Source organism: Triturus cristatus, chromosome 8 (genome assembly GCF_964204655.1).
Source record: "Triturus cristatus chromosome 8, aTriCri1.1, whole genome shotgun sequence".
Taxonomy (NCBI): Eukaryota; Metazoa; Chordata; class Amphibia; order Caudata; family Salamandridae; genus Triturus; species Triturus cristatus.
In genome coordinates, this window is record NC_140591.1 from 227,964,930 (window position 1) to 227,981,144 (window position 16,215).

Genomic DNA, 16,215 nt, shown 5'->3' on the forward strand with positions numbered 1-16,215 from the left:
ACATGGGCGCGCCAGCCATGGTACACCACCTTTCTAGAACTTTCCGTGGTGCCGCATCAAAGGCTGCGGATCAAACCTGCACTCTTAACGCAGAACCATGGCGAAATTCAGCACCCAGATCCGCAACAGCTGAACCTGGCAATCTGGCTCCTGAAGTCTTAGAGTTTGGCTACCTAAACCTGCCACCTGACTGTATGGAGATCATTAAGGAGGCCAGGAGACCCACTACCAGAGCCTGCTATGCAGCTAAATGGAAGAGGTTTGTCATCTACTGCAACAACAATGACATTAACCCGCTAGACGCATCCATTCAAAATATAATCTGTTACCTCTTACACCTATACCGATGCAATCTGGCATACACCTCAATACGTATCCATTTGACCGCAATAGCAGCCTATCTCCAGAACAGGCAGCACCTCTCCTTGTTCAGAGTGCCTGCCATCAAAGCTTTCTTGGAGGGACTTAAACGAGTAATTCCCCCAAGACACCCACCAGCACCGGTGTGGAACCTCAACTTGGTCCTCACCCGACTAATGGGTCCACCCTTCGAACCTCTCCACTCATGTGAGATTCAATTCCTCACCTGGAAAGTAGCTTTCCTAGTGGCAATCACTTCGTTAAGAAGAGTTAGTGAACTCCAGGCACTAACCATTCAAGAGCCATTCATACAGGTTCACGCAAACAGGGTCGTACTTCGTACCAACCCCAAATTCATGCCTAAAGTAATATCACAGTTCCACATGAATCAAACTATAGAACTGCCTGTTTTCTTTCAAAATCCACAAAATGTAGCAGAGAGAATGCTCCATACACTAGATGTAAAAAGAGCCCTCATGTACTATATAGACAGAACTAAAGTCTTTAGGAAGACAAAACAACTTTTCGTTGCCTTTTCTCCACAACACAAGGGCAACGCCATTTCCAAAGCAGGTATAGCCAGATGGATCGTTAAATGTATTCAAATTTGCTATCAAAAGGCTAAACGCACATTAACGATTCCCCCACAAGCCCATTCAACACGTAAGTTAGGGGCGTCCATGGCTTTCCTGGGAAACATTCCTTTACAGGAAATATGTAGAGCAGCCACATGGTCCACTATACATACATTTACCAAACACTACTGTGTAGATGTACACTCAAAACAGCAGGCAGCTGTAGGACAGGCTGTGTTTTTAAAACTCTTTTTCAGACCGCTGCAGCTGGCACTGGTGGCCGCCGCTAATAGGAGGTACTGCTATGTATTCTATGCACAGATATGAATTCAGCAGCCCACATGCCTCGAACCGAATATGCTACTTACCAGTATGCATCTGTTCTTGGCATGTAGGGCTGCTGACATTCATATCGCCCACCCTCCTCCCCGGCGCCTGTAGCAGCTGCAGCACTCAGAATTACTGTATAGCATGGTCATCACTTTCTGTATCTACTCCATCACTGCCACAATGGCGAAAAACAATCTGAGGATGGAGAGGATGCCCATGCGCACTGTGGTCCAGGGGAGGATTCACCTATCTCAGGATACTTCGAAGACTCTTCCAGGACAACAATGTGCAAACATCCGGACCCAACACTAGGCGGCGATCTATGCACAGATATGAATGTCAGCAGCCCTACATGCCAAGAACAGATGCATACTGGTAAGTAGCACATTCATTACAAGGCGTCTTCCGGCCTAATCCATCCCTGTGAGTCACTTAATACTAAGTGGATCTGGTTAAAACGAAATTTTGTCAATAGCCATCTGTGAAAGGAATTCGTAACAATAGACAGATATGGTTGCATGGCTAAGGAAAAATAAGCAAGAAGTGAGCCCTAACTGTTGGTTTACTTAGCTCTTCTGCTTCTTGCTCAGCCTCGCTGAGCTTAATATAGTTTATTTTGACCCACTTTAGATCAGCTTTACATAAACCTTCAGGATTGGAGAAAAGCTCTGGGCGCCCCATTTTCTTGGTTGACATTTTAATGTAGGACAGCCACTGGATTTCCTTCGTATTATCTAGTTTAATGCAATCCTTCAGGATTTTATGATTTAACGTGAGATTCGAATTTAACCAAATTCTAATCCATAACAGGATTGGGGCTATTTTTATTATATCGGAAATATAGCCTATCCCCAACTCAAGGTGGACCGAATGGGTCGCTGTAGATTGTGGAAGGCCGAGAAGAACACGTAGAAATTTATTTTTTTCTCTTTGTATGGGATCAGATTTAGTGTACCCCCATATTGCAGCCCCATACCTAGCAATTGAAATAGTTTTGGCTTTATATATAGCTATGATAGCCTCACAAGGCTTTCCTCCCAGTCTTTTTGCAAAACCTGATATTGCAGCTGAGGAGTTTCTTACAGCATTCACCTTTGTAGAGAGTTGCGGTACCCAGGTTCCTTTTTCATCAAAAACAACTCCCAGGTAGGTAAACACTTTCACACTGGTTATTACTTCCCCGCCACAGTAAAAGGTTTTAACATTGTTTTTACCCTTACCTAAAGACATATTTGCTATCAAAAGGCTAAACGCACATTAACGATTCCCCCACAAGCCCATTCAACACGTAAGTTAGGGGCGTCCATGGCTTTCCTGGGAAACATTCCTTTACAGGAAATATGTAGAGCAGCCACATGGTCCACTATACATACATTTACCAAACACTACTGTGTAGATGTACACTCAAAACAGCAGGCAGCTGTAGGACAGGCTGTGTTTTTAAAACTCTTTTTCAGACCGCTGCAGCTGGCACTGGTGGCCGCCGCTAATAGGAGGTACTGCTATGTATTCTATGCACAGATATGAATTCAGCAGCCCACATGCCTCGAACCGAATATGCTACTTACCAGTATGCATCTGTTCTTGGCATGTAGGGCTGCTGACATTCATATCGCCCACCCTCCTCCCCGGCGCCTGTAGCAGCTGCAGCACTCAGAATTACTGTATAGCATGGTCATCACTTTCTGTATCTACTCCATCACTGCCACAATGGCGAAAAACAATCTGAGGATGGAGAGGATGCCCATGCGCACTGTGGTCCAGGGGAGGAGTCACCTATCTCAGGATACTTCGAAGACTCTTCCAGGACAACAATGTGCAAACATCCGGACCCAACACTAGGCGGCGATCTATGCACAGATATGAATGTCAGCAGCCCTACATGCCAAGAACAGATGCATACTGGTAAGTAGCACATTCATTACAAGGCGTCTTCCGGCCTAATCCATCCCTGTGAGTCACTTAATACTAAGTGGATCTGGTTAAAACGAAATTTTGTCAATAGCCATCTGTGAAAGGAATTCGTAACAATAGACAGATATGGTTGCATGGCTAAGGAAAAATAAGCAAGAAGTGAGCCCTAACTGTTGGTTTACTTAGCTCTTCTGCTTCTTGCTCAGCCTCGCTGAGCTTAATATAGTTTATTTTGACCCACTTTAGATCAGCTTTACATAAACCTTCAGGATTGGAGAAAAGCTCTGGGCGCCCCATTTTCTTGGTTGACATTTTAATGTAGGACAGCCACTGGATTTCCTTCGTATTATCTAGTTTAATGCAATCCTTCAGGATTTTATGATTTAACGTGAGATTCGAATTTAACCAAATTCTAATCCATAACAGGATTGGGGCTATTTTTATTATATCGGAAATATAGCCTATCCCCAACTCAAGGTGGACCGAATGGGTCGCTGTAGATTGTGGAAGGCCGAGAAGAACACGTAGAAATTTATTTTTTTCTCTTTGTATGGGATCAGATTTAGTGTACCCCCATATTGCAGCCCCATACCTAGCAATTGAAATAGTTTTGGCTTTATATATAGCTATGATAGCCTCACAAGGCTTTCCTCCCAGTCTTTTTGCAAAACCTGATATTGCAGCTGAGGAGTTTCTTACAGCATTCACCTTTGTAGAGAGTTGCGGTACCCAGGTTCCTTTTTCATCAAAAACAACTCCCAGGTAGGTAAACACTTTCACACTGGTTATTACTTCCCCGCCACAGTAAAAGGTTTTAACATTGTTTTTACCCTTACCTAAAGACATAATATGCAATTTACCATTATTGACCACAAGATCCAGCGATTTCATAAAATCCCCAAAAGAATCTAGTAATCTTTGTAAACCAAGAGGGGTCCGAGCCAATAAAACTGCATCATCCGCGTAGAGGAGTACAGGAATGGATGTTCCTCCCATACGCGGAATATCAAGTGTAGCTGTTAACAGGTTATCTTCCAAAGAGTTTATATACAAAGTAAATAACATGGGAGCAAGGATACAGCCTTGGCGCACCCCTCTTCCTGACTTAAAGCTTGCGGTACATTTCCCCTCCTGCGTCATCCTTATTGAGGCTCTCAGGTCTTTATGTAAGTCGGCCAGAAAATACACAAGGGGCCGGTCGAGTCCTAGTTCCAAGAGCATAGACCACAGCCTTGACCTATTAACTAGATCAAAGGCCGTGGACAGGTCCATGAAACCCAGAAAGATCAAGCCCCCTACAGCTTTCGTGTATTTAGATACAATTAAATGTAAATTAAGACATTGGTCCTCTGTGCCTCTCCCAGATCTAAAGCCATACTGGGCATTGGTTAATATGTCTTTCTCCGTAGCCCAGTCCGTTATCCTTGCTAAAATAACCTTCCCTAGGATTTTGATTGAGGAATCCAGCAAGGATATTGGCCTATAGCATCTGGGATCTCCCCTTTGGCCCTTCTTGAACACGGGGATAATAATTGAGCGGGACCATGACTTCGGGAAAACTGTAACAGCCGAGGTATTAAAAACGTTCATCAGTATTTTAGCCCAATATTTGGGGTTGGCCTTGAACATATCAGAGGGCACCCCGTCAGGGCCTGGCGCCTTGCGCCCTGCCGTTCCCTCTATTGCTTTCTCAACCTCCGCTATGTTAAAACTAACAGGTATCGTAGGAGGATTAGAGATTGGTACCTCAAAGGTTTCCAGCTCTATATTGCTCCCATAAATTTTTTCAAAATGGCATAACCAGTCCTCCTCTGGGATATTAAGTTCTAATGCAGAGTTCTGGGTGCCAGTGAACAGGGGAGTATTGACAATTGCCCAGAACTTGGAACTATCTTTCAAGGTAGCATTATCCATTAAAGCTGCCCACGCATCTTGTTTGATTTCCTTTTTCCGAGCCTGAACTGCTATTGAGTACTCTTTCCTCAGCTGAGCAACTAGCCATTTGTTCCTTTGGCTATCGTTAAGAGCCTTTTTGAGTAGATTATGGGCTTTAGTGCAATTGTGGTCGAACCAGCCAAATGCGGATTTATTTTTAACTACTCTGCTATTAATTGTAAGATTATTGGCCACTTGAGAGCAAATGGCTTCATATGACGCTATTACATCCCCCCCCATAGTTGAGCGGGTCTGTACATGTGTTTAGTTCCGGGTCGACCTTTGTTATAATAGAGTGAAGAAAATCTTCGGGGATGACCTTACTCCAATTTAATCTCCTCCCCTGGTCTTTAGCTATTACATCGACTGTAGCAAGTGACAAGACTGTTTTATCCAGGAGGGAAAAGCCATTATCCAATACAATCACCACCGGGTTGTGGTCACTAAAAGAAGAGCGTATAGCATTATAAAAAATCACATATCTTAAAAGTCCTGGGGATAGAAATATGTAGTCTATTATGGATTCACAATCCCTAGCGATGTACGTGGGAACACGGTTACTCTCATCGACGAACCCTGCCTCAAACAATTCATTATTAGACCAGAGAATCTCCAGTGCTTCCCCCTTAGAGCTATGTTCAAAATGTTGAGGGGATGTGAAGTCAGGGCCATCATTATCTCTGTATTGGCAGTTTAGTCTACATAAATGCACGTTAAAATCTCCCATCAGAATATAATGACAAAAAGTGGTTTGATTTTCCTTATATGTTTCTAGAAAGTTTGACAACAGATGGAGATGCTCATTTGGAAACTCCCCTTGCTGTGAATTATAACAATTGACCAGAATTAGCTTAGTATTATTTGCCAAACTTGCTTCCAATATAAGACAATTATGGGAAGTACAATCAACCTTTTTGACTCTTCCTGTGATGTTTACTGAAACCAGAAACATAAGTCCCCCCTCTGTCTCTCCCTGCTGTCGAACTCAGAGCAGGAACAAAGTAGGACGTAAAACCGTCAATCCAGAAATCACAATCCTTATCCCATGTCTCTTGAAAAGCAACAATATCATACTGTTTTACAAAATTTAACCAGCCGTTCTCGTCCCTTTTTGACCGCAAGCCCGCAATATTCCAGCTTAGCATCTTTACCTTTTCCCCCATACCATTAGCGATACTAGCAGAATTGGGATGAGAGTTTTCATTACTCATTATTATGTGTGCAGGTTCCATAGATCCCAATTCAGCCGATCTATCCCTTCCCTGACCCTCTAGGCCCGAGAGTACCTCAAATCTATTGTGAGTGACGATGTTAGATCCAGTCCTGCAGTCATTGTCAACCTTATAGATTTGCGACGCTACAGGGGACCGAGGCTCAATAAAAGTAAATGGTCTGGATCTCCCACGATTTGGGGGAGCATTAAATAAATGCGTGTAAAAATAACCCAGAGGACGCGCACAAACACTGTTTGCGTCATAGACCAGTGATGCTGCCCTTAGAAGAACTGTGGCGACATGTTGGGGGTGTTTAAAATTTACTATTATACAATCCCCACTGCAAATCTTTCTGGACGGGCCAATCCAGTTAGCCCTTCTGGTTGATAAAATTTTATCAGAAAAATTAATCGGGAAGCCACATCTTCTGTTAAGCCATGACACTGTTTTGTTTTTTAGTGACTCGTGCGATTCCTCATGGGATTGTGCAGAGTGGTTCTCAGGAGGGGGGACATTGGTTAAAACAACCACATAGGGTGCACAATCAGGGGGAAGATTTATAAAGCCACTTTTTCTTCCCTGTCTGAAACCTGATGGACCCTCTGGACCTGATGAGGATTGTTTTATTAGACCAGTTAATGGTGTAAGGTCAGGGGGAACGATTTCGGGTGCAGTTGTTTGCTGGGTGGGTTGCTGCAGGTTATCGAGAATGGTTGCCTGCTCAGCTCCAGCAGAACCCTTTACAACTGCCTTTGCTCTTTCGGCCATGGCCAGGTGTGTCGCTACCAAACCTCCTAGCCTCTTGACTTCCGAGGTAACAATGTCCAGTTTGAGCACTAGGGGTTGGATGTACTCAGCTAACTTGGCCTCAAATTTGGCTTCTAAAGTACATACCAGTAAGGCAAATTGCTCCGGGGATAAATTAGTACTAGCTGCACTATTTCCTTCCTGTGAGACAATTCCAGCAGCACAGCTGTTTTGAGCTGGATGGGAAGCTTCCGCTCTTTTTTTACTATGCTTCCCCCCACGTTTACTTTGTTGTTTTCTGCAGGCTCTCACTGGTCTGGGGGTAGGCGGGGCCTCCTCTATATCAACAATAGATATGTCTAGATGTTCCTCCTGAGACTCAGAGTGGACCTGTGCTTCAGCCGTTATAACCGCCCGATTGCCCAGGCCAGGTGTATCATCTCCTGGAGTTTCCACCAAAGGATTAAGAGTAGCTTGGGGAGAGGCAGGTGGACTCCCTCTATCAAGTGAGGCTCTCAGATCATTGTTAATTTTGTTTACTATTTTAACCAGATAATTATCAATTGAGCCTGCCCCAGATATAAACTTATCATGTTTGGCATTAGACATAATCACTACTAGGTGATAATGCCTTGCAATAATAAAAAACAGTAAACAACTTCCCCCCCCCCCAGCGGCAACATAAGAATGTCCTGATACCAGGATACGAGAATAGGTAGCTTGGGTAATCACACTAACAAATCCTCAACAGAGTCCACACTATAGGATAGTCTCACTTGAACACAGTGACTGAAGTCATCGAGGTCATCGAACCAAGCTCTATGGCCCAGCCCGGCCCCGGACGGCCACAGACAGCCCGCCCTTTGCCCGGGCTTAGCCCGGCGCCGCCCGCGCGCGTTCCCGCGACGCGGAGGGAGCCTCCTCGAATTTAGCGCCTCCGGGCGCGGAAGTGGGTGTGTTGGGGGGCGGTGATCCTGCCGGGGATTGTGGGGGATGTAGTCTGTTCCCTCCGCGCTGCAACCGCAAGGGCTCCTGTAGCGGCGGCGGTAGGGAGCAACAAGCACGGACACTGCGTTCAGTCCACACGCCCTACCAGTAACCAGCGCGTCTCTGCTGCCGTCCCAGGTAAGCGCTAAACACACAAGGGAAATTCGTAGGTTTATACTCAAAACTCAGCCTGTTCATTCACTAAGTTTGAAGTAACCATTCGTATCCTTTTCATTTTGATTATCTATTTCATTACTCTGTTTTAACACTCTGTTGTTGTATGACAGATCCTACATGAAATATGTACCTCATTTAATGTGTTGTAGTGTACCTTCATTTATTCAGATTGACAATTCTATACGTAATACCAAGCCTTTAAAAATCTCAACCTCCTTCTTAGTCAGACCACCATTTTAAAGATGTGTAACATTCTATTTAATTCTCAGCAGCAAGACTGTTTGTTATTTTTTAATTATTTTCTTTGCTTGCCTTCCTACACTATTCTTTTCCTGGATATTTCTTTGGATCTTCGTCTATGGTTAATTGCCCATTTGTACTGTAATTATAACATTTTAAGATATGATATGCCCTTATGAAGCATATTAGTTCCTTTTTATGTTGCAAAATACTGGTTGGTTTGAGGTTTTTTTCCTTTTTGCTCAATGATTTGGAAAAGAAAATAGAAAAATCTATAATTTTTAGGTCTCGCCTGAGCCAGCGCATGCGCTACTCTGCAAAACATTTAGTAAATGGGGTTTTCAAAGTGCTATCACATGCTTTTGCTGCCAAGTGCTTGCAGTCACGCGCGCGTGCACGCATGCAGCCGCCAGCTTTCAGAGCCCGAGGCGCCATCTGGAGCGCGATGACTTTCACTTCCGCTGCTCGCAAGCATTTTTTTTTTTTAACTTGAGGCGCGCGCGATCTCATTTCTGCTCCTGACTCCCTGCCTTTCCCTCACTTTCACTTCTGCTGCACACGCACCACTCGCGCTTTTATTATTTTTTTTAACTTGAGGCGCCTGTGCGATCCTATTTCTGCTCCTGACTCCCTGCCTTTCCCTCTCCTTACACACACATCCATAACTGCAGACACATCTATGCAGTACCAATATCGCTATACTCAAACAAGAGGGAATCACAGCAAAAGTGCCTTGAATACACAGATCACCACGCTACTAACCTCGCCCTTTCTATTGACCTCACCCTGTCACACCCACACTACAAACACCGGAGCTCCACGTGCACTCTTCACGCCTGTACAACTCAAGCTACAGTGAAACTTCCCAGCACGCCGCCCCTGGGTGTGGAGAGGAATCAGTGTTGCATAAAGATGAGCATAAGAGGCACTTGCGTCGCACTAGCAGCCCGAGAGGTTCACACTACAGAGCAGCAACACTCACAAGTCCTAAAAATGCACAGTTGCACACCACAATTAAGTCTGTATTCAAATACGTGCAGGACCCACCTCACACAAACACATTGGCTCGAAATACCCCCACAACTCAAGATGGGCTCACGTCCTTGGTCAGGAGCATATGTGTTCCGAACACTCACATATGTGCAAGGCGTGCAGGAAATTAGTGTCCTAATTACTAAACACAAAATGGCACAGAATTATTTAGATATGGGCGAGCCATTGACTGCTCGAGACTGAAGCGTGACTCTGGCTCAGCTGGAAGTCCTGTTGGGGCCACGAGCCGAGCTTTTATATGGCTTCTGCCTGCCTTCCTCCCTCTATCCCTGATGTGGCCTTGGGGCTAGGACTGGGGAACTGGGGTCCCAGGTTCGAGTCTCTACCCACCTCTCTCTACACACCTCTCTCTACACACCGCTCTCTACACACCGCTCTCTACACACCGCTCTCTCTCTCGCTACACATCTCGCCCTCTCTCTCTCTCTCTCTCTCTCTCTCTCTCTCTCTCTCTCTCTCTCTCTCGCTCTCTCTCTCTCTCTCTCTCTCTCTCTCTCTCTCTCTCTCTCTCTCTCTCTCTCTACACACCTCTCTCTCTCTCTACACACCTCTCTCTCTCTCTACACACCTCTCTCTCTCTCTCTCTCTCTATACACACCTCTCTCTCTCTCTCTCTCTCTCTCTCTCTCTATACACACCTCTCTCTCTCTCTCTCTACACACCTCTCTCTCTCTCTCTCTACACACCTCTCTCTCTCTACCTCTAAGTGGCAGCCGGAGCCTGATGGCACTGCTTGTCCTTTAAAAAAAAAAAAAAAGCATTGGTATAGCCAATAGGTCTAGCCTTTGGGGCCTTCTAAGTATTTAACCATGCAACAGTTAATGTTGTTGCACCAAGGATATTGTGCTACATAACATGGTGAGTGGCCCTTTTGCTATATTTAGAGTGCACTTGTCATCAGGGAAGTATTAATAAGGTGGACAGGACATCTGCCTAACTCAAAATAAGGCCTTAATCTGGAAAACATTTGGAATGGGAAAAGAAGTAAAGAAGTTAATGTGAATTCAGGGTCCCAAGGAAGGTCCCTCTTGGGCAGAAAAACTGTGTAGTCGTTAAGGGAGGGCATTAACCTGTTGAACAGAGGGCAAACAAAGGGGCTAACAGTGAGCAAAGCTACTAAGCAATGTTAGACAGATCTAGATCAGACCAAGTGTTAGAACAAGATAACAAGATAGCAAGATAGACGCAAAAGCACTTGCAAAGCACTAGGCTAATGTCAGTCAGAAAACTTTATTTCGCCAACACAATGTAGGCATAAAAAGTATACTACGTATAAAAACAATTCACAACATTACAACACACATAAAAAAGGTCATTACTTTAAAAATACAGATATAAATTCATGTTCATTTCCACAATAGTAAAATCATTTCATTTTGTAGGAATATAATTTCAAATGGTTATTGATCTCTTTTTTAGTGCCAATAAAAAAAGGATGCTAAAGAGAAACAGATAAAAGGATCAGGTAGTAGCTGAAGATAATAAAGTGCTACACGACACTGTTTAAAATTCATTTTTCGCATAATAGGGATAATAAAACGTTTCCTTTCATTAAAATAAAATTTACAGAAAAACAAAAAATGTATATCATCCTGCACAGATTGATTATCACAGGTACAAAATGGGAGTTCAGAGGCAACATAAACATTGTGAGGAGTACCCAGCATTAACGGAATATAATTTAATCGAAACCTCACCAAGACATACACCTATTTTGCAGATTAGTAACGAAGGTTAGGTATGTTCTATATGGGTTCGTTAGATCTATGGTCGGGCAAGCCGGGTAAGATTTAACTGTTGGGAGATTAATATTTTTAATCTCCCTTCTTATCTGGCGATTCGAAAGCAGTCGAGTTTTTAGGTCAATTTTGGATATAGTACTGCAGTTAGAAGGTTCCAAAAAGAGGTAATGAAGCCCAGCCGCCTTCAATGTTATTTCGACATAAGTTAGCCAAGCAATATTACCTACTCCATCTAGTTTCCGGACATCTTTGATGATCTCTCTTGTCAATGCTAGGGACTCCTTTCGCCATATTGAGTGCCACATTAGGATAGGGGCCATTGCAATTGTATCAGTTATATAAGGGGCACCTAATTCCATGTGACACTTGTAGTTAGCACATGACTGTGGTAACGAAAGGATCCTTTTTAGGAAATTGTCTTCAATAATCTGCAGTTTTGTGCAGTCTTTCATACCCCAGACGGCTGCCCCATATGTAGCAGTAGATACAGTCTTGGCTTGGTACACTGTTTTTATTAGGTCTATTGGTTTTAAACCAGTTTTTTTTATAAACTTAGTTAGAGCCCCAATTTTTTTTTCCATCGGAGTTCCTCTATTAGTGATCATCTTTTGCCATTTTGTTTGAGAGTCAAACATAATCCCTCCCATAGCGAACACAGGCTGAAGCATCTGTGTACAGGTCACGAATTATATTAAAAATCTTCAGGTCAATACCCATCTCCTCCATGATCTGCCACAGCCTAGGCTGTGCCACGCAGTCAACGGCTGCGGACAGATCCATGAAGGCTAAATGGAGATGACCTTTTTTTGCAGCCGTGTATTTCGCCATAATTAAGCTCAGGTTCAGGCACTGATCTACCGTGCCTTTCCCTTTTCTAAAGCCAAATTGGCATGGGATACTAATGTTCTTTTCCAGTGCCCAGTCCTCTAGTCTGTTTAAGATCAATCTACCCATTAGCTTTGCAGTAGAGTCTATTAAGGAGATAGGTCTATAATTTTTCGGGATCGAACGATCCCCTTTTTTATATATGGGAACGATTATAGTTGTTTTCCAAGATGGCTGTACTTTTGATTGAGCAATTTTATTAAAAATATTTGTTAAAAGTGGAGCCCATAGATCTTGATTGTCTAGGAATAAATCTATAGGAACTCCATCCCGTCCTGGAGCCTTTTCTCGTTTACATTGATTTAGAGCATGTTTTGTTTCAATGAGTGTAAGGCTGACAGGAGGCTCAACAGTCTCCAAAACATGGGGAAAAGATTGAGGGGTTGTCATATCATCCGTTCCAAAGAGGGCTTCAAAATGTGTCACCCATGCCTCTTGGTCAACATTATTATCTGTAGTCTTAGCCTGCTCATGCTTTAAAAACGGAGCATTAATCAAAGACCAGAAAGCTTGTGAACTTTTTAGTATAGCAGCCTTTTGCAAGTTTTCCCACCACTCTTCTTTTAAGAACCTCAGCCTAGTGGTCCTTGCATTTTTGTAGGCTTGACGCAAGCCTTTTACCAGTAATGTATCTCGCGGTCTGGCCTCAAAGCTACATGCAGGCTCTTAAGGGTTTTATCACAATTGTTATCGAACCAACTACATTTTTTAAGTTGGCCATTCCGGATCACATGGGTTAAATTATTTTATTGCCGATGGGGCAACTGTGACAGCTGAGGAATAGAATGAGGTTTATAGAAGAAACCCAAAGGTAAAACAAATATCTCAGAATGAAATGAAGACATGTTTGGGAGAATTGATAATAAGTTGCCCACTACATGGGAACTATCAAAGTTTACTACGATACAATCACCTTTGATAGTTTGGGGCGCTCTTCCTACCCAGGATACCCTCCTCGCCATGATGATATTTCGATGAACATTAGAATTTTCACCTAGGCATTTAGATAACCAGATTTATTTATAAGCTGCTCCGTATTTTCTACTGTATTGGGGTTGAGTTCTGGGACGTTAACTAAAACCATAACATAGGGACATGCAGCTGGAGGAAGATCTAATGTTAACTTGGGGTTCCTAAGTTCATCTTGATACTGAGAAACTCCCCTATTTGAGCCTAAAGAATGTGACCAGGTATAGGTCTAATAGGGCATGGGAGAGTAATGGGAGAAATAGTGGATATTTGTTGTTCGCCATACAACCTTGAGCGACCATTATTCTCAGGATTACCTAGTAGCTGTAGCTGCATTTGGGACCTATCATTAGCTCTAAAGTTATTAGCAGAAGTAGGGTCACGGACGAAGCCAGAAGGAACAGAAGAGAGCCCAATAGTTTGTTGTTGGGCAGTGTTACCCATCCCATCGATGATAGCATTAGACCTTACAAATGGGTCTATGCTTAACTGGGAATTAGGTCTAGCTACGTCAGTTATTGCAGTGATATTAGGAGGGGAGTGTTTTGTAAGATAAGAGGTCTCCAGAGCTGTTCATTTTTCCTCTATTTGAGACAATTTGTACAATACCGGATTCAACAAAACAGTCATCATAGTTTCTAGTCTCTTCATTAAGTCTGAGCATTTTCGTTTTGTCCAGCACATCTAGTAGATCTTAGCTGCAATGAGAGACCGAAGTTCGAGTTGTTACCCCCAGTAGCGTTCTCCTTACAAATCCGCTTTGTGATTCTTTGCTTTACGTGACCACCCCCCTTTCTCTTTTTAGCGTTCGAATCTGGTTGGTTTGTTCCCACTTGGTTGGTAGTTAATTGCTTGTGGGTAAGATTGGGGTCTCCATCTGTGGTGTTAATAGGGGGAAAAGATGGATCCACAGTTGGAACTCCGACAAAGCCGGAATCACCTACAAGATGGGTCTAGTTTAATCGATCAGCGGCAGTAGCTGAGTACCCTTGTCCTAAGGAAGAATGCTTTTGCATGATCAAGGTGTCCAAGGAAAGCCTTCTCTCCGTGAGTTCAATTTCATGCGCCAAGACCGATTCTGCTCTTGTTAGAAAGGCATCCAAGGTACCAACATGATCAGTTCCTTGTTTTTCCTTGGGGTTCTTTCTTTTATTCATTGCTGCCCTATTTATACAAATCTCCCAGAATCAAGTTTTAACTTTAACAGTACCTTAACAATGCCACAATAGAATGGATATAGGTAGGTGCGATTTTATGGGAACCAGACAAGACCCACCGCCTCCCTACCTTATTCCTCAAATCGGTAGTGTTCAAAGATCCCTGCAACGGTAATTTCCTGGCAATGTGGAAAGAGGGTAGACCCCGTGCAGCCTCTTCTGCCCTAACGGGCACGCACGTACGCCCTTGGCCCAGGCTTTGCGAGTGGGAAACTGGCGTCGCCTCCTACCTCCTAGCTCCTAGCACAGCAGCAAGGTCTCTTGAGCCAGGCAAGGCAAAGCAACAACTGGCGGCAGCGCAATCATGCAGTTTATGACATTCAATGCTACTTTGTACGTTGCTCTGCCGATGATCCGTACACCGCTGCGGTTTCCTGCCTGAAGTTCTTTCTTTTGCAGTACTTTACCGATAGCTGCGAGCGGCTGCCTCGCAACTCATTGTTAGGTGCTTGATTCTTTTTCAGGAAATCGGACGGTGAAATCGGCCGGGACCAGGAAGACGGGGATCCGGAACTGAAGCACCTCCTAGGAAGCTCAGTTCGTAAAAAACGGTTTGCCCACAGTTCCAAACCAGGTTGTGTGGGGTAAATCCTGCTGTTTGCTTTGCGGGAGCCAGGCACACAGCCGCTCCGTGACCCCCACTGCTCACAAGCCCCCCCCCCCCGCACCTCTCACCTCCGCAGTTTCCTCAGCTTAACCTCCGCAGCCACCAGTGATCCTGTCTCTGATCCTGCGGCAACAGGGGAAGAGTCACCGGCTTTGGGTGGGGGTGTAGAGCTGCGGGTCTCAGCCAGGTCGGGCGGGCAATCGGGTCGGGTCTCGGTCTCAGGGTCTCAGGGTCTCGGGCTCTCGAGGTGCAGGCAGACCGACCAAAGGGGATCGCCGCAGATCGTGACAGATCGTAGCGGGATAGAGGCTGCGGAACAGGCAAACAAGCCGCGAGTCAAGCCGCGAGTCAAGCCGCCAGTCAAGCCGCCAGTCAAGCCGCGAGCAGCAGCGGCAGCAAAGACGTGGCTCCTCCTTCAATCCAGGCAGTCGCTGCGCTTCAGTGGAGTGTGTTCCCTGTGTTACTCCGAGCTATTCCCAGCGCCCAGGTGCTGGGAGTAAGAATCCTCATGAGAACAGGCACTTATCTCCACTTAGCTGTTTAGCTGCTTAGCTACTCCAATTTGGGAAAGACTTGCCAACAGGCTTTCAGCAGGCTTTTCTCGAGACGTAAAGCTATGGGCTGCGTACCCTCCATGTTTTAAAGCCTCTTACCGGTTGAAAAACTGCTGGTTTGCTCCTTAGTCCGATTTTAACCTTTACTTGAATTCACTTCACAGCATCTCACCGTCTTTCAACGCAGCCTTCCGCCTCCATAAAAAAGCGCTGTGCTCATCTCCCAACCGGCTCCTTTTTTCAGACTCGTAAACTTCCCGATGCTCAAGCGGAGTTTTTTCAGATCCGCGTCTTGTGTTCAGCCGCGTACACCATTCCTCTCTCCACTGCGAGCTTCCCTAAAATGACAAATTATTTGAAAGAGCATCAGTGAAGAGGCTAATGTTCTGATGCAGTGGCCTCTCATCAAATGACATCGCCTGTTACATAATATTTATTGTTGCTCTGAGTTGCCGCTATGAGGACGAATGTGTTTAATATGTTCCTCCTTCACTTCCATTAGAATTAATTATGTATAAGCTTCACATAAATACCAAATTAATTTTGGAAAAATGTGTGATTTACATTGTAAACAGCTCACGTAACGGGTTTGTGAAAATCCCATCAAGTCTTATTGGACACAGCAAGGATGGTAAACCGAGGGGATTTGCCTTTTTAATACTTTCACTTTGGAAATTGGGTGAGTGTTTAATGGATAGGAATTGGCAGT

General features: G+C 44.4%; 1 protein-coding gene across 4 annotated transcripts in view; it reads left to right on the forward strand.

Annotated features, from left to right (window-relative positions):
• The window catches only part of CEP57 (centrosomal protein 57), a 466,839-nt gene that overhangs the window by 258,494 nt on the left and 192,130 nt on the right, over positions 1–16,215 (forward strand). The gene's annotated exons all lie outside the window — the stretch shown is intronic.